The sequence below is a fragment of the Bombina bombina genome, chromosome 2 (assembly GCF_027579735.1).
Source record: "Bombina bombina isolate aBomBom1 chromosome 2, aBomBom1.pri, whole genome shotgun sequence".
In the NCBI taxonomy this organism is placed as follows: domain Eukaryota; kingdom Metazoa; phylum Chordata; class Amphibia; order Anura; family Bombinatoridae; genus Bombina; species Bombina bombina.
This window is the reverse complement of record NC_069500.1, coordinates 843,961,455-843,980,247: the sequence shown is the minus strand read 5'-3', so window position 1 is coordinate 843,980,247 and position 18,793 is coordinate 843,961,455. Positions and strand designations below refer to the sequence as shown.

At 40.9% G+C, this 18,793-nt stretch overlaps 1 long non-coding RNA gene across 1 annotated transcript; it reads right to left on the bottom strand.

The window, feature by feature from the left end:
• Nucleotides 1–17,637: 17,637 nt before the first annotated feature.
• LOC128649744 (uncharacterized) lies at nucleotides 17,638–18,329 on the bottom strand. The gene is made up of 2 exons (XR_008400690.1): nucleotides 18,196–18,329; nucleotides 17,638–17,825 (listed from the first exon to the last, which is right to left on the bottom strand). It is a non-coding gene; the product is annotated as an uncharacterized LOC128649744 (long non-coding RNA).
• Nucleotides 18,330–18,793: the final 464 nt, after the last annotated feature.

Below are 18,793 nucleotides of genomic sequence, written 5' to 3'. Positions count from 1 at the left end.
TCACAGTGATTACCTTATAAATGACAGTCACAGCGGTTACTTTATAAATGACAGTCACAGTCAGTGTTCCCTCTAAGGCCAGTTTTGTGTGCAGCCCAGCAGTGAAACAGTTAATAAGGTAACAACACCCTGCAATTAGCAAACACTGCACAATGCAGATGGCAAGGTATGGTTCTCTTGTCAACTGTTTCACTGCTGGGCTGCACACAAAACTGTCCTTAGAGGGAACACTGGTCACAGTGGTTACCTTATAAATAACAGTCACAGTGGTTACCTTATAAATGACAGTCACAGTGGTTACCTTATAAATGACAGTCACAGTGGTTACTTTATAAATGACAGTCACAGTGGTTACTTTATCCATGACAGTCACAGTGGTTACTTTATAAATGACAGTCACAGTGGTTACTTTATACATGACAATCACAGTGGTTACCTTATAAATGACAATCACAGTTGTTACCTTATAAATGACAGGCACAGTGATTACCTTATAAATGACAGTCACAGTGGTTACTTTATACATGACAATCACAGTGGTTACCTTATAAATGACAATCAGCATAAACCACTGTGAGTGAACATTAAAGGGTCAGTAAACCTTAAAAATAATGTTATATAATTCTGCACATAGTGCAGAATTATATAACATTACATTAGCCAAACTTTTTAAATCATAATATTGCCTTTTTATTTTGAAAAAATATTGCTGTTTTACAGACCCGCTCTCTGTACTCTGCTGAGCGGGTCTGTTGTTTTTACTGAGCGCATCGGGCCAGCTGTATAGTCACAGCCCGGCCCGACCGCGCCATTAGACACAGTGCAGCTCGCACCTGCTCTGTCTAACAGCGGGAGCGAGCTGCACTGTGTCTAATGGCGCGGTCGGGCCGGGCTGTGACTATACAGCTGGCCCGATGCGCTCAGACCCGCTTAGCAGAGTACAGAGAGCGGGTCTGTAAAACAGCGATATTTTTTCAAAATAAAAAGGCAATATTATGATTTAAAAAGTTTGGCTAATGTAATGTTATATAATTCTGCACTATGTGCAGAATTATATAACATTATTTTTAAGGTTTACTGTCCCTTTAAGAACAAGAAAGCTGCAAAATGTTTCAGAATCTTTGTCTATAGGTTGTTTGTTACATTAAAGTTGATTAAAAAAAAAAAAAACTTTGAGTGGAGGTCACATGTTTCCTGTCTAGAGTGGAGCTCCAGTCTTTTGGTCTCCTATGCACTGATCTCCTCCTCTGTGTGATCAGACAGGGAGGGGGAGGAGCTGAGGCAGCAGGGCAGGCAGAGAGAGGGAAACAGGCACAGGAGAACTGGTGAAGAAGTGGTGAGTGCTGAAAATCACACTCTCACCATGTAAGGAATGTGCTAGGGAGCAGCAAGTTGATATATATATATACACTGTGTGCAGAAATATTAGGCAAATGAGTATTTTGACCACATCATCCTCTTTATGCATGTTGTCTTACTCCAAGCTGTATAGGCTCGAAAGCCTACTACCAATTAAGCATATTAGGTGATGTGCATCTCTGTAATGAGAAGGGGTGTGGTCTAATGACATCAACACCCTATATCAGGTGTGCATAATTATTAGGCAACTTCCTTTCCTTTGGCAAAATGGGTCAAAAGAAGGACTTGACAGGCTCAGAAAAGTAAAAATAGTGAGATATCTTGCAGAGGGATGCAGCACTCTTAAAATTGCAAAGCTTCTGAAGCGTGATCATCGAACAATCAAGCGTTTCATTCAAAATAGTCAACAGGGTCGCAAGAAGCGTGTGGAAAAAACCAAGGCGCAAAATAACTGCCCATGAACTGAGAAAAGTCAAGCGTGCAGCTGCCAAGATGCCACTTGCCACCAGTTTGGCCATATTTCAGAGCTGCAACATCACTGGAGTGCCCAAAAGCACAAGGTGTGCAATACTCAGAGACATGGCCAAGGTAAGAAAGGCTGAAAGACGACCACCACTGAACAAGACACACAAGCTGAAACGTTAAGACTGGGCCAAGAAATATCTCAAGACTGATTTTTCTAAGGTTTTATGGACTGATGAAATGAGAGTGAGTCTTGATGGGCCAGATGGATGGGCCCGTGGCTGGATTGGTAAAGGGCAGAGAGCTCCCAGTCCGACTCAGACGCCAGCAAGGTGGAGGTGGAGTACTGGTTTGGGTGGTATCATCAAAGATGAGCTTGTGGGGCCTTTTCGGGTTGAGGAAGGAGTCAAGCTCAACTCCCAGTCCTACTGCCAGTTTCTGGAAGACACCTTCTTCAAGCAGTGGTAAGGAAGAAGTCTGCATCCTTCAAGAAAAACATGAATTTCATGCAGGACAAATGCTCCATCACACGTCCAAGTACTCCACAGGTGATGGCAAGAAAGGGTATAAAAGAAGAAAATCTAATGACATGGTCTCCTTGTTCACTGATCTGAACCCCATTGAGAACACTGTGGTCCATCATCAAATGTGAGATTTACAAGGAGGGAAAAACAGTACACCTCTTGAACAGTGTCTGGGAGGCTGTGGTTGCTGCTGCACGCAATGTTGATGGTGAACAGATCAAAACACTGACAGAATCAATGGATGGCAGGCTTTTGAGTGTCCTTGCAAAGAATTATTTGTGAATGTTGAGATGTATATTGGTTTCACTGGTAAAAATAATAATGAAATGGGTATATATATTGTTATTTGTTAAGTTGCCTAATAAATTATGCACAGTAATAGTCACCTGCACACACAGATATCCCCCTAAATAGCTATAACTAAAAACAAACTAAAAACTACTTCCAAAACTATTCAGCTTTGATATTAATGAGTTTTTTGGGTTCATTGAGAACATGGTTGTTGTTCAATAATAAAATTTAATCCTCAAAAATACAACTTGCTAATAATTCTGCATTCCCTGTATATATATATAGTACAGTACTAATGGTTGCCATATATAGGTACATTATTGCCCATTAGCACTGGAGCAAGTGTTCACACAAATTTAAACTAAAAAAAACTAAAGGAACATGAAACCCAGCATTTTTCTTCCATGATTCAGATAGAGAATACAAGTTTAAACCACTTTCCAATAATATCCTATTATCTAATTTACTTTATTCTTTTGTTATCCTTTATTAAAGAAGCAGCAATGTACTACTGGGAACCAGCTGAATGCCTTAGGTCAGTCAATAATATGAGTTATAAATGAAACACAAGCAATCAATGACAGTCACAGTGGTTACCTTATAAATGACAGTCACAGTGGTTACTTTATAAATGACAATCACAGTGGTTACTTTATAAATGACAGTCACAGTGGTTACCTTATAAATGACAGTCACAGTGGTTACTTTATAAATGACAGTCACAGTGGTTACCTTATAAATGACAGTCACAGTGGTTACTTTATAAATGACAGTCACAGTGGTTACCTTATAAATGACAATCACAGTGGTTACCTTATAAATGACAATCAGTTTGGTTACTTTATAAATGACAGTCACAGTGGTTACCTTATAAATGACAATCACAGTGGTTACTTTATAAATGACAGTCACAGTGGGGTCTTTATAAATGACAGTCACAGTGGTTACTTTATAAATGACAGTCACAGTGATTACCTTATAAATGACAGTCACAGTGGTTACTTTATAAATGACAGTCAAAGTGGTTACCTTATAAATAACAGTCACAGTGGTTACCTTATAAATGACAGTCACAGTGGTTACTTTATAAATGACAGTCACAGTGGTTACTTTATATATGACAATCACAGTGGTTACTTTATAAATGACAGTCACAGTGCTTAACTTATAAATGACAGTCACAGTGGTTACTGTTACTTTATAAATGACAATCACAGTGGTTACTTTATAAATGACAGTCACAGTGGTTACCTTATAAATGACAGTCACAGTGGTTCTTTATAAATGACAGTCACAGTGGTTACCTTATAAATGACAATCACAGTGGTTACCTTATAAATGACAATCAGTTTGGTTTACTTTATAAATGACAGTCACAGTGGTTACCTTATAAATGACAATCTCAGTGGTTACTTTATAAATGACAGTCACAGTGGGGTCTTTATAAATGACAGGTCACAGTGGTTACTTTATAAATGACAGTCACAGTGATTACCTTATAAATGACAGTCACAGTGGTTACTTTATAAATGACATTCACAGTGGTTACCTTATAAATAACAGTCACAGTGGTTACCTTATAAATGACAGTCACAGTGGTTACTTTATAAATGACAGTCACAGTGGTTACCTTATAAATGACAGTCACAGTGGTTACTTTATAAATGACAGTCACAGTGGTTACTTTATACATGACAGTCACAGTGGTTACTTTATAAATGACAGTCATAGTGATTACCTTATAAATGACAGTCACAGTGGCAGTGATGTGCGGTGAGGTCAGAGGCTGGTGAGGCACTAGATATGATATGCCGGAGAAACACATATACCGCAGGCCACAAGTACCCCCAACAGGGCAGGTTTTAATTATAGCTGAACCAGTGCATAAATTAAATAATCAAGCTGATGGGTGAGAGCAGCTTAGTAACCATGGTGTTACTGATCAGCTGATTATTTCACCTATGCACTGGTTCAGCTATAATGAAAACCTTGCCTGTTGGGGGTACTTGACGATTTTGTGTTTTACAAATACACACATAAATAAAAACCACTAAAATACCAACTGATAAACCATCCTTTAAAGAATAAAGATTGTTCTATTAACTCATAAGGAATATTGTCATTCTTCCCACCGCCTAGAGACCGTGTACACTCCACAAAACAAATAATATGTTTAAAAAGATTTGTAACTCAAGTAAAAAACAGGCATCAAAAAGAACATCTACACCAATTGTCCAAAATGACAGCAGCAGCCAAGATAAAAGAAAAAAAAATTGTGCACACAGTATAATAATTATATCAAGAAAATATATTACTCATATACACATAAATACATCAGTAGCTCACTAAAAGACATACACTTCACTGCCCAATAAGGCCAGTCAAATGCACCATGATGATCAATGAGATTATGGATTACAGAGGGGGAAGCAAGAGGGAAATTGTACACACACAGTATAATAATTATATCAAGAATATACATTACTCATATACACATATATACATCAGTAGCTCACTAAAAGACATACACGTCACTGCCCAGTAAGGCCAGTAAAATGCACCATCATGATCAATGAGATTATGGATTACAGAGGGGGAACAAGGGGTGGAAATTGCCTTAAAAAAATGACAGATCATCAGTAAAATGGCTGTTATTGTAACGCCCAGTCTCCGCCCCAACCCTGTTTTTAAAATTAATTTTAAAAAATGGGAGAAATATAATTTAAAGGTAATGCACAACATTTAAAAAAACCAAATCTACTAATGTGGAGCACTATAGCATTGTATATACTGCAATAAACCATTTGTACTATTGGAACAACTGTTTATGTATATAATGAAGAATTATGCTGAAAATTAGGGACAGTCGAGTTGAACTGGGCCTTATTTTGCGTTTTCTTATGATAACAGGAACATTACAGAGACGCCAGGGCCGGCCCTAGCAAGTGCAGGTCCATAGGCAGAATGGCAGCGCAGTGGCCTCTACCCAGAACAATAAATACTTAAAGAAATGGGGCAACCACACACACACCCACCAACCCCACACACACCAACCAACCAACCACACACACACACTAAAGGGTAATAGAAATACTTGTAAACATTTTTTTTTTTTTTTTAAGATGTTAATGCTTTATTTAGAATACAAAGGTATGGCAGCTACCTGTTGTAATACGGTTTGATTCATAACCCCAACCATTATAGAAAGCAGTTAGGTAGTGTACATTGTGCATTTTATATGCAACTGAAAACAAATCTGGCATTACATTTAAACAAAAAGTACCTTAGTTACACCAAGTTACAATGAAAGTTTAACTTTGCAGTTACATTCTTTGATGTAGACATTAGACATTGATGTCCAATATCCACATAATCTTACAGATGTTAATACCATGAAAACCCAAAGCAAAAATGTCTAGAAATGGGAAGCAACTGAAATGGTGTAAATTGCTTAAAGGGCCATAATACCCAAATGTTTAAACACTTGAAAGTGATGCAGCATAGCTGTAAAAAGCTGTCTAGAAAATATCACCTGAACAACTCTATGTAAAAAAGAAAGATATTTTACCTCAAAAGTTCCTCAGTAGCCACCTCCCATTGTAAAGGATTTCTAAGCAGCATTTTAGTATGTTTGTCGCCGGGACATCCGAAGGGAATGAGCATCGTGCACGCTCATATTATTTCACCAATCAGGTAAAGGAAGCTTACTATGAATCTCATGAGAGTTAAGTGAAATCTCATGAGATCACAGTAAGAGTTCATGACCTCAGCACTGCAGATGCTGATTGGCTGCTGGTTCATTTCTTTATTTTTTTGTATTTTTTTTTACCCTGCAGCTGGGAGCAGCTGAGTATAACTTTTTACACAGAACTTACTCTGCTGAGCTGAGGAGATTGTGAGGTAAATATCTTCCTTTTTTACATAGAGATGCTCAGGTGATATTTTCCTGTCAGCTTTTTACAGTTATACTGCATCAGTTTCAAGTGATTTAGCATATGAGTATTATGTCCCTTTAAGCTTAGTTGCAGACAGGTACTTACTGTAACTAAGGCAAGCTGGTTAGCTGCAAATTACAGTTGTGTATTTACTTTAGGGCATATATTAAGGTATTGTGACACATGATAGTATGCCAAGCTTTGTTATTGAGCTTTTATTAGTGACAACTCATGTACATGCACCACACCAATAGGAATCAGCGGTCAAATCATAAAGGATATCCCAGCACCACTGCAATAAAATGATGCCCCAGCACCCCCAGTAATAAAATGATGCTCCCAGCAATAAAATGATGCCCCCAGCACCCTGCAATAAAATGTTGCTTCCAGCAATAAACTGATGCCCCCAGCAGCCTGCAATAAAATGATGCCCCCAGCACCCTGCAATAAAATGATGCCCCCAGCACCCTGTAATAAAATGATGATCCCAGCAATAAACTGATGCCCCCAGCACCCTGCAATAAAATGATGCTCCCAGCAATAAACTGATGCCCCCAGCACCCTGCAATAAAATGATGCTCCCAGCAATAAACTGGTGCCCCCAGCACACCTACAATAAAATTATGCTCCCAGCCCCCCTCTGTAATAAATGATGCCCCAGCAATAAAATGATGCTCCCAGCCCCCTGCAATAAAAGGATGCTCCCAGCCCCCCTGCAATAAAATGATGCTCCCAGCAATAAAATGATGCCCCCAGCACCCTGCAATAAAATGATGCTCCCAGCAATAAAATGATGCCCCCTGCACCCTGCAATACAATTATGCTCCCGCAATAAAATGATGCACCAGCACCCTGCAATAAATGATGCTCCAGCAATAAAATGATACCCCAGCACCCTGCAATAAAATGATGCTCCCAGCAATAAAATGATGCTCCCAGCAATAAAATGATGCCCCAGCACCCTGCAATAAAATGATTCTCCCAGCAATAAAATGATACCCCAGCACCCCTGCAATAAAATGATACTCCAGCAATAAAATGATGCCCCAGCACCCTGCAATAAAATGATGCTCCCAGCAATAAAAATGATGCTCCCAGCAATAAAATGATGCCCCCAGCACCTGCAATAAAATGATGCTCCCAGCAATAAAATGATACCCCAGCACCCTGCAATAAATGATGCTCCCAGCAATAAAATGATGCTCCCAGCAATAAAAATGATGCCCCCAGCACCCTGCAATAAAATGATTCTCCCAGCAATAAAATGATACCCCAGCACCCTGCAATAAAATTATGCTCCCAGCAATAAAATGATGCGCTTAGCACCCTGCAATAAAATTATGCTCTCAGCAATAAAATGATGCCCCCAGCACTCTGCAATAAAATGATGCTCCCAACAATAAACTGATGCCCCCAGCACCCTGCAATAAAATGATGCTCCCAGCAATAAAATGATGCCCCCAGCACCTTGCAATAAAATGATGCTCCCAGCAATAAATGATGCCCCCAGCACCCTGCAATAAAATGATGCTCCCAGCAATAAATGATGCTCCCAGCCCCCATGCAATAAAATGATGCTCCCAGCAATAAAATGATGCCCCCAGCACCCTGCAATAAAATGATGCTCCCAGCAATAAATTGATGCCCCCAGCACCCTGCAATAAAATGATGCTCCCAGCAATAAAATGATGCCCCCAGCACCCTGCAAAAAAAAAGATGCCCCCAGCACCCTGCAATAAAATGATGCTCCCAGCAAAAAACGGATGCCCCCAGCACCCCTGCAATAACATTATGCTCCCAGCCCCCCTCTGTAATAAATGATGCCCCCAGCAATAAATGATCCCCCCCAGCACCCCTGCAATCAAATTATGCTCCCAGCCCCCCTCTGTAATAAATGATGCCCCCTGCAATAAAATGAAGTCCCCAGCAATAAAATGATGCCCCCAGCCAGCCCCCCTGCAATAAAATGATGCCCCCAGCAATAATTGATGCCCCCAGCAATAAAATGATGCCCCCAGCCCTCCTGCAATAAAATTTTGCCTCCAGCCAAAAGAGATGCCCCCAGCAGCACCCCTGCAATAAAATTATGACTCCAGCCAAAAGTGATGCCCCCAGCAGCACCCCTGCAATAAAATGATGCTCCCAGCACCCCTGCAATAAAATGATACCCCCAGCAATAAAATGATGCCCCCACCAATAAATGATGCCCTGATCCCCACTGCAATAAATGATGCCCATAGCAATAAAAATAAGCTCCCAGGCCAACCCCCTGCAATAAAATGATTTCCTCAGCCCCCCTGCAATAAAATGAATACAATTATGCTTCCAGCCATAAATTATGCCCCCAGCCAGCCCCCCCTGCAATAAATGATTGCCCCCAGCCCACCACCCCCTGCAATTCAATGATGCCCCCAGCCTGCCCCCCTGCAATACAATGATGTCCCCAGCCTGCCCCCCTGCAATACAATGAATCTCCCCAGCCTGCCCCCCTGCAATACAATGATGTCCCCATCCTGCCCCCCCCTGCAATACAATGATGTCCCCAGCCTGCCCCCCCTGCAATACAATGATGCCCCAGCCTGCCCCCCCTGCAATACAAGGATGCCCCCAGCCTGCCCCCCTGCAATACAATGATGCCCCCAGCCAGCCCCCCTGCAATACAATGATGCCCCCAGCCAGCCCCCCTGCAATACAATGATGCCCCAGCCAGCCCCCCCCTGCAATACAATGATGCCCCCCACCCAGCACCCCCCTGCAATACAATGATGCCCCCAGCCAGCACCCCCATGCAATACAATGATGCCCCCAGCCAGCACCCCTGCAATAAAATGATGCCCCAGCAGCCCCCTGCAATAAAATGATGCCCCCAGCCAGCCCCCCTGCCAATAAAATTATGCCCCCACCCAGCACCCCCCTGCAATACAATGATGCCCCCAGCCAGCACCCCCATGCAAATACAATGATGCCCCCAGCAGCCCCCCTGCAATAAAATGATGCCCCCAGCCAGCCCCCTGCAATAAAATGATGCCCCCAGCCAGCCCCCCTGCAATAAAATGATGCCCCCCAGCCAGCCCCCCTGCAATAAAAAGATGCCCCCAGCCAGCCCCCCCTGCAATAAAACGATGCCCCCAGCCAGCCCCCCCTGCAATAAAATGATGCCCCCAGCCAGCCCCCCCTGCAATAAAATGATGCCCCCCAGCCAGCCTCCCCCTGCAATAAAATGATGCCCCCCAGCCAGCCCCCCTGCAATAAAATGATGCCCCCAGCCAGCCCCCCTGCAATAAAATGATGGCCCCAGCCAGCCCCCCCTGCAATAAAATGATGCCCCCAGCCTGCCCAGCCAGTCCCCCTGCAATAAAATGATGCCCCCAGCCAGCACCACCCCTGGGCCCTGACACACTCCTAGTCCCAGCCACTGTTCTGTCTGTTGACAGACACAGTGACAGTGAGTGACTCACCACTCTCGTCGTCGACTCACTCGGGCTGGCTGCGCTGCTCTGATGCCTGCGAGGCTGGCTGTGACTCCCAGTTTCACAGTGCACTGCACACACACAGTGACTGATCTCCGCCCCTCCTCCCCTCTCAATCCTGGGTTCAAATTTGCGCCGCGCGGAGCGCACAAAATTAAAAAAAAAAGTGGCAAAATTTTTTTTAACAAAAAAAAAAAATGGGATTAAAAAAAAATTACAAATTACAATTTTTTTTTTATTTTTAAGCCGTGTGGGACTAATACAGTTAGGAATGCGAATGTTGTCAAACTTACTTGTCAATGTGATCATCACATCATATTGACAAGTTTGACAACATTCACAATTCCTAACTGTATTAGACATTGGTGTGACTGTAATGTTTGAGATCATCTGTGTCTATTGTCTAATAAAAGGCTTAAAGCAGTGCACTACTGCACTGATGTCCGTCACCTACCGTACCGCTATTAAACTGCTGCTGAGTCCTGTCCTGAGTCTCCTGACTGGGCTGACAAGTTCAACTGTAAGTAGTCTGAGTGAGGAGGACGGGTCATGGCGGGCTGGCCTGGCTGAGACGACTGACTGAGCTGTGAGCTTACTGAGACTGACAGTCCTTCTGATTGGCTGAGGGGCGGCCAGGCAGGGCTGAGGGCTCCCGAGGCTTGAAGAGTCAAGCCTCCGGTGGGAGCAGTTATGGGCTGCAAAAGAGACTGCTGCATTAAGTCTTATTCCTCACTGGTTGGCAGTCTCTAAAGCGGCCCATAACACAGCACAGTATTACACTCATATTGCGCAATGGAAGGATAGCTGGCCTCTACCTTCTTGCGCAATATGAATGTATTACTTAATATTACATTGTTTTTTTTTAAAAGTTTACATTTCAATACAATACTGAATTTGGTGGAGGGGTGGGGGGGTAGGGGGGTCACCTTTCAGATGGAAAAAATAAATGAAAAAAAAAACTATTTTTTTTTTTAATTTATTTTTTTTTATAAAAAAAGGCTGTAATTCCCACATTGGCCAGGGGAGGCACTGCCTCACCTGCCTCCTATGAATGCACGTCACTGCACAGTGGTTACTTTATACATGACAATCACAGTGGTTACCTTATAAATGATAATCAGCATAAACCACTGTGAATTATATAACATTATTTTTAAGGTTTACTGTCCCTTTAAGAACAAGAAAGCTGCAAAATGTTTCAGAATCTTTGTCTATAGGTTGTTTGTTACATTAAAGTTGATTATAAAAAAAAAAAACTTTGAGTGGAGGTCACATGTTTCCTGTCTAGAGTGGAGCTCCAGGTCTTTTGGTCTCCTATGCACTGATCTCCTCCTCTGTGTGATCAGACAGGGAGGGGGAGGAGCTGAGGCAGCAGGGCAGACAGAGAGAGGGAAACAGGCACAGGAGAACTGGTGAAGAAGTGGTGAGTGCTGAAAATCACACTCTCACCATGTAAGGAATGTGCTAGGGAGCAGCAAGTTGATATATATATATAGTACAGTACTAATGGTTGCATATATAGGTACATTATTGCCATATAGCACTGGAGCAAGTGTTCACACAAATTAAAACTAAAGGGACATGAAACCCAGCATTTTTCTTCCATGATTCAGATAGAGAATACAAGTTTAAACCACTTTCCAATAATATCCTATTATCTAATTTACTTTATTTCTCTTGTTATCCTTTATTAAAGAAGCAGCAATGTACTACTGGGAACCAGCTGAATGCTTAGGTCAGTCAATAATATGAGTTATAAATGTGCAGCACCAATCAGCAGCTCCTGAGTCTACTTGCATATCTTTTTCAATAAAGGATATCAAGAAAACAAAACAATGATATAATAGAAGTATATTGGATAGTTATTTAAAACAAATGCTCTGAATCATGAAAGCAAACATTGGGGTTTATGTTCTTTTACCATGATTACATTCAGCTACATTTTTAGTTACAATATTTTTGTTGTTGCCTAAATATTGCAGTTGTTTTTATATTAGACAATTTAACCTTTTAATGGCGTTATGCCGTTGTGTTCCGTCACAACCCACACTGGGGCTTTAAAGCCATTGTGACGAAATACAACGTCATTGCAAACGGCTCTGTCCTGAAGCCTACTAGGCTTGCAGGATTTGATTGCGGTCTGGAGGGCCTTCCTAGTGCCTTAGGGACACCCCCCCCCCCAGACTCGATCCCATAATTGAAATCTCACGATATTTTTGCTCGATCACGTGATTTCAATTTGTTCGTTGTAGACTTTTTAGCCGGTCATGAAAGGGTTAAAGCTGACTTTATATATTGAATTTATGTGAATGTGTGTAAGTAAATACAACTGTATTACGATCAGCCAATAGAATGCGAGCTCAATCTGATTGGCTGATTCAATCAGCCAATCAGATTATTCCTACCTTAATTCCGATTGGCTGATAGAATCTATCAGCCAATCGGAATTCGAGGGACGCCATCTTGGATGACGTCCCTTAAAGGAACCTTCATTCGTCGTTAGTCCGTCGGGGAGGAAGGATGGCTCCGCGTCAGCTGCTTGAAGATGGACCCGCTCCGCGCCGGATGGAAGAAGATAGAAGATGCCGCTTGGATGAAGATGTCTGCTGGTCCGGATGTCCTCTTCTGCCCGGATAGGAGGAAGACTTTGGACCCTCTGGAGGAGCTCTTCTTGCCGGATACGATGAAGACTTCGGACCCTCTTCTGGACGGATCGGTGATACCCGGCGTGGTGAAGACAAGGTAGGGAGATCTTCAGGGGCTTAGTCTTAGGTTTATTTAAGGGGGGTTTGGGTTAGATTAGGGGTATGTGGGTGGTGGGTTGTAATGTTGGGGGGGGTATTGTATGTTTTTTTTTACAGGCAAAAGAGCAGAATTCTTTGGGGCATGCCCGCAAAGGCCCTTTTAAGGGCTGGTAAGGTAAAAGAGCTTTAAAATTTTTATTTTAGAATAGGGTAGGGCATTTTTATTTTGGGGGGGTTTGTTATTTTATTAGGGGGCTTAGAGTAGGTGTAATTAGCTTAAAATTGTTGTAATATTTTTATAATGTTTGTAAATTATTTTTTTATTTTTTGTAACTTAGTTTATTTTTTAATTTTTGTACTTTAGTTAGTGTATTTATTTGTATTTATTTGTAGGTATTTGTATTTAATTTATTTAATTAATTTATTGATAGTGTAGTGTTAGGTTTAATTGTAACTTATGTTAGGATTTATTTTACAGGTAATTTTTTATTTATTTTAACTAGGTAGCTATTAATTAGTTCTTAACTATTTAATAGCTATTGTACCTGGTTAAAATAAATACAAAGTTGCCTGTAAAATAAATATTAATCCTAAAATAGCTACAATATAATTATTATTTATATTGTAGCTATATTAGGGTTTATTTTACAGGTAAGTATTTAGCTTTAAATAGGAATAATTTATTTAATAAGATTTATTTTATTTCGTTAGATTTAAATTATATTTCATTTAGAGGGGTGTTAGGGTTAGACTTAGCTTTAGGGGTTAATACATTTATTAGAGTAGCAGTGAGGTCCGGTCGGCAGATTAGGGGTTAATAATTGTAGGTAGGTAGCGGCGACGTTGGGGGGGGCAGATTAGGGGTTAATAAATATAAAATTGGGGTCGGCGATGTTAGGGGCAGCAGTGTAGGGGTACATAGGGATAATGTAGGTTGCGGTGGTGTGCGGTCGGCAGATTAGGGGTTAAATTTTTTTAACCCCTTAAGGACCAGCGACGTACCCTGTATGTCGCTGGCCTTTTTTTTGGGACGTGATTGTTTTATACCGCGGTCTTGCCACCAGCGTTGAGACAGCTCTATTCCACAAAGCCTGCTGGAGGGAGTGCATTAATAGTGTTTTCGTGCTAGACTTGTGCTATTATGTCCTGAAAAAACCCTTAACGACCAGTGACATACAGGGTACATTGTGGTCATTAAGGGGTTAATAGAGTGGCGGCGATGTGGGGGGGCCTCGGTTTAGGGTTACATAGGTAGTTTATGGGTGTTAGTGTACTTTAGAGCACAGTAGTTAAGAGCTTTATGAACCGGCGTTAGCCAGAAAGCTCTTAACTCCTGGCTTTTCTCTGCGGCTGGAGTCTTGTCGTTAGATTTTAACGCTCACTTCAGCCAAGACTCTAAATACCGGCATTAGAAAGATCCCATTGAAAAGATAGGATACGCAAATGGGGTAGGGGGATCTGCGGTATGGAAAAGTCCAGCTGGAAAGTGAGCGTTAGACCCTTTCCTGACTGACTCTAAATACCAGCGGGCGGGTAAAAACCAGCGTTAGGGACACCCTAACGTGGTTTTGACGGCTAACGCAGAACTCTAATCTAGGCGTAAGGCTATAACTTTTAATTCCTTTATAACTTGTACATGTATTAAGTTGTTTATACACTAAACTAAATTTTATATTTATGAGTTGCCACTTGTCAGATTCATTAGCATAATGTCCCTAAGTGCAAAATGACTCCTCATTACATGATTGTTGTTTCAGTGTATGCTATGCATATAGGATAATATAAATCAGGGGAAACAAGTTTAGGTTGCAGGAAGAGAATATTAGACACATGTATTTATGTGTGTGCTGTTTGCCATGGCCTAGTGTGTGCACATATGTGTAGTATGCTGTGCGGTGTGTGTTATCTGTGTGCTTTGTAATGTGTGTGAAAATGTGCGTACATACGTGTGTGTATGCTGTGTAATCTGTGTTGTATGCTGTAGAGCAGAGCTTTCCAAACTTTTCATGTTGGTGACACACTTTTAAGACCTACATCATTTTGCGACACAGTAATTAATTCAGTTGTACTAGCAAAAAGGAGGTTAAACTAACTTGTTTTAAAAATATACGCATAGACACATACATAAATGATATGATAATAATATGTATTTACAAGTACAGTATGTATGTGCAAGAATTAAAAAAATGTTTAATAACACCAATAGCTACTTACTATTTTAATGGGATGTATGAGGTTTAAGGGATGAACACAATTTCTGAATATTTGGTGGAATATTAGATAAAGACGCATTTCATCATCAAGCATTTTTTAAGCTTCCACTTCCTATCATATATCAAGAGCATGAGCAGCAATGCACTACTAGGAGCTAGCTGCAAAAAACCCCTCTGACTTCAGCTCAGCGTTTAAGCTGCCACCCTCAGAGCTCCGTGAGCCCTACTGACTACTGCCCACGCTGCAAACACACTGCTGTCCCACTGACTGACTACACATGCAGTCACAAGCCAATTAAGGAGACTACACGGGCAGTCAGGAGCCAATGTGCCGCCAAAGCCGCCAATGGGAATAGTTTTAGTTCCCACTGAGCTGAGCCAATAGGTTAAGATGATCTGTGACCCACTAGGTATCAATTACGTGTCAACCATGTAATATGATAGCAGGGCAGGCGGAAAGTCAGAAACCAAAAAAAAAATAAAAAAAAAATTAAATGTAAAAAAAAATTGTGCTGAAGCAGGGACACACCTACACACTGCTGCCGACACACTAGTGTGTCCCGACACACAGTTTGGAAAGCATGCTGTAGAGAGTGTATTGTGTGTGTGTGTACATGTACACGTGTGTATGCTGTGTATGTATTTTGTGTGTGTTGTGTAGTGTGTACTGTATATGTAATGTTTGCAATTACTTAAAGCAGGACTAAAATCTAGCTTGCAGGGGAGCCTAGAATATATTTTTTTCCGCTCCTGTGTCGTGCGCATAAAGTTACAATACCATACAGAATATTTTCTCTCTCTCTTTTTCTCTTTCTCTTTTTCTTTTTCTCTCTCACTCTTTCTCTCTCTCTCTCTTTCCTCTTTTTTTTCTTTTACTCTTCTCTTTTCTCTTTCTATCTATCTATCTATTATCTATCTATCTATCTATATATATATATATTTATTTCTATAGACCTGATAGAATATAGGGCTGGTCCTTCAATTTTTCCAGGACTGCTTTCCATTTCCAGTCCGGCCCTGCTTCTAAATTAATAATCTAAGTCCCCCATGTGTTAGAAAGTCGGCCATCACTGTTATATACAACATCTGATATGCATGTAAGTTGCAATTCAATAAAAATGGTATAAATATTATTGCAGACAGTAGAGCAGTCCTAATAAGCACTACTGTCCCCACTAAACCACATTCTAACTCTGCATCCGGATGTATGTAATGTCCTGGTTCTTCCAAAGTCACTCAGACATTTTCACAGACTGTACTTCATAAGACACAATGGGGTAGATGAATCAATATGTCAAGCGGAATGATTCGCTGTAGTGAATCATGTCTGCTCTACCTCGCTAATTGACAACATGCATACGCTGTCAGCATTTATCATTGCACAAGCATTTCTTGTGAAATGCTTGTGCAATGCCACACCCTGCAATCTGCCTCTAGAATGTGGGGTGTCAATCATCCCTGATCGTATTGGATCGGGATGATTGCAGTCCGCCAATCAAAAGGTGGGCGGACAAGTTAAGGAGCAGCGGTCTTACGACTGCTGCTTCTTAACTTAGGTTCAGGTAGGACCTGAAACCCTCAGGCGGACACAGTCAGGCATCTGCTGCTTGTTAATACCGGCCCAACTGTGCTTGCAACTGGGTTCCTGTCAAACACAAACTCTCATACAGCTACTGTAGCACGTTTCCTCTTTCGCTCCCTCTTACTGTCCTGGTAACGGTGCTTTATGGACAGAATGCTCCTCCTACAATCCTCCACTACATTCACAGCTTCTGTGATTTCCTGCCAGATCATCTGCTTTCCTGGCCTGCTGGTTGCTGTTGACTCCATCCTCCTTGCCCTCTGCATATACACCCTTACCAGAGTCTCCTCCTCTATTCTATACTTCTCCTCCCTCTGTCAGGATTTCCCCTGTGATGGCTGTGCAGACTGTTCTCTGGGCTGTATTGCACCCTCTCTGTGCTCCTGCACTGTCCCTTGCCTACTGGGCCCAGTCACCTGTTCATCCTCAACAATGTGGCTAGGCTGTCCCTGTCATCTTTTCTCTACCTGCTGTCTCTGTTTTCCCTGACCTTTCTCCTGTCCGGTCTACCCCTCCACTTGTAATCTTGCCCAATGTTTTTGTTTTTGTTTAAAAGGTTTTCATCATATTTAGTAGGAGGGGTCATGAAATAGTATAATGAGTAATAATGTGATTTTATAGTTTAGTGATATAAAGGTTTAGGATTGGTATTATGTATATTTAACAGCAGATGGGGCAAGGATATAAAAGTAAATCAACAATATATTACCATAAAATAGCTATAACCACTATTATTTGTAGATATGGTTATGTTAATACTGGATTTCTCCTTAGGTAGGAAGTTCACAGCCATGGGATAAGACTTTATCCACATAAGACATTATCTTTGAGAAAGCGCCAAAGAAAGGACATGAAAAGCATCAGATGGGTGGTGCTGCGTTGTTGTTTGTTCCAAGCATTGCTGTTTTATATGGATGATCAATAAAGAATTTGTTTTTACACAAAAGTGCTCTCATGTAGCCTTTAAAGAGCAATGACATAGTAGATAAATAATTGTATCTGGAGTTGGTGTCAGTAAATAATCTAATAAAAATAATTCCAAACAAACATAACATGGTTGTTTTTTTAATTTTTCAGAAGAGTTTATTGATATTACAAAGTCTAGATCCTAGGGGTTACTCATCGGTGGAATATACGATTTATGCGTCTTATAAATCCTCGTATTCTCTTTCTCAGGTTTGCAACACAAACGCACCCTACATCCGTTACTCTCTCTTCATTTTGAATGAGGTCAGCGTCCGCTGGCTAGAAACAAAACCAAATATGATTTTAATATAATATTACGATAAAAAGAGGATGTTATAAATATTGTAAAGAACTGGATAACAAGTTGACCGAATTAAAAACAAAAATAAAGCTGGAGTAGGTAATTGAGCTTTAACAGGAAAAATATATAAAACCTCAGACTGTAACTAATTGTCTAGTAATGTCTTGTGGCCATCCTTGGCAACAAGAGGTTAACAAGAACTTAATGAGCAGGGGCATTGCTAGTGTCACAAAGATTTGGAGCAAGAGCCCAACATAACTTTTAGTGGCCATAAGCACATTCTAGACTCTTGTCTCTTCCCCTGGTTACTCCACAAGAACATACATTTTAGATACATTGTGTACTTACCTCTTCATCCTCTGCATCTCCAATAACAATGTCCTCCTCTCCTTCCTTTTCCTCGTATATTGTTGCCAGTTGGTAACAGTAAATGATTGGCCTATATAGCCATTTAGAGGGATAGCCTCTAAATTTCATTACTCCCTTGTATACTTTGGAACTAGCAACACAAGCAAATGAATGAAAGGTTATGCAGTATTCTATTTAATATTACAGTGAAATGTATTAGCATGAAATAGTGTGGGTTAGGGTAGATTAGTGTAATGCTAACATATATAATTACCTTAAAAGTTATGAGGAATTTCCTTCTCATCAAAAGACAGAAAACTGATTCAACATCTGCAGAAGAAAAGATATTAAGATATTGTTATATGGACATTCCCAGTCTCGTGTAATTTCTATGTTTTTATCTGTCTTTATTTAAAGATGATAAAAAGGTCAACCATTTAAATGTGCATAAGTAGTGAATAATGTGATACTGTAAGAACATACCATGATGTACTTAGTGGACACACCTACAGTAACATCTATTCCCTTCCTTGCTCTCCTCTAAACAATAATTAATTGAACAGTTATTTTACTTACATTCTCAGCCTCCATAATCCTA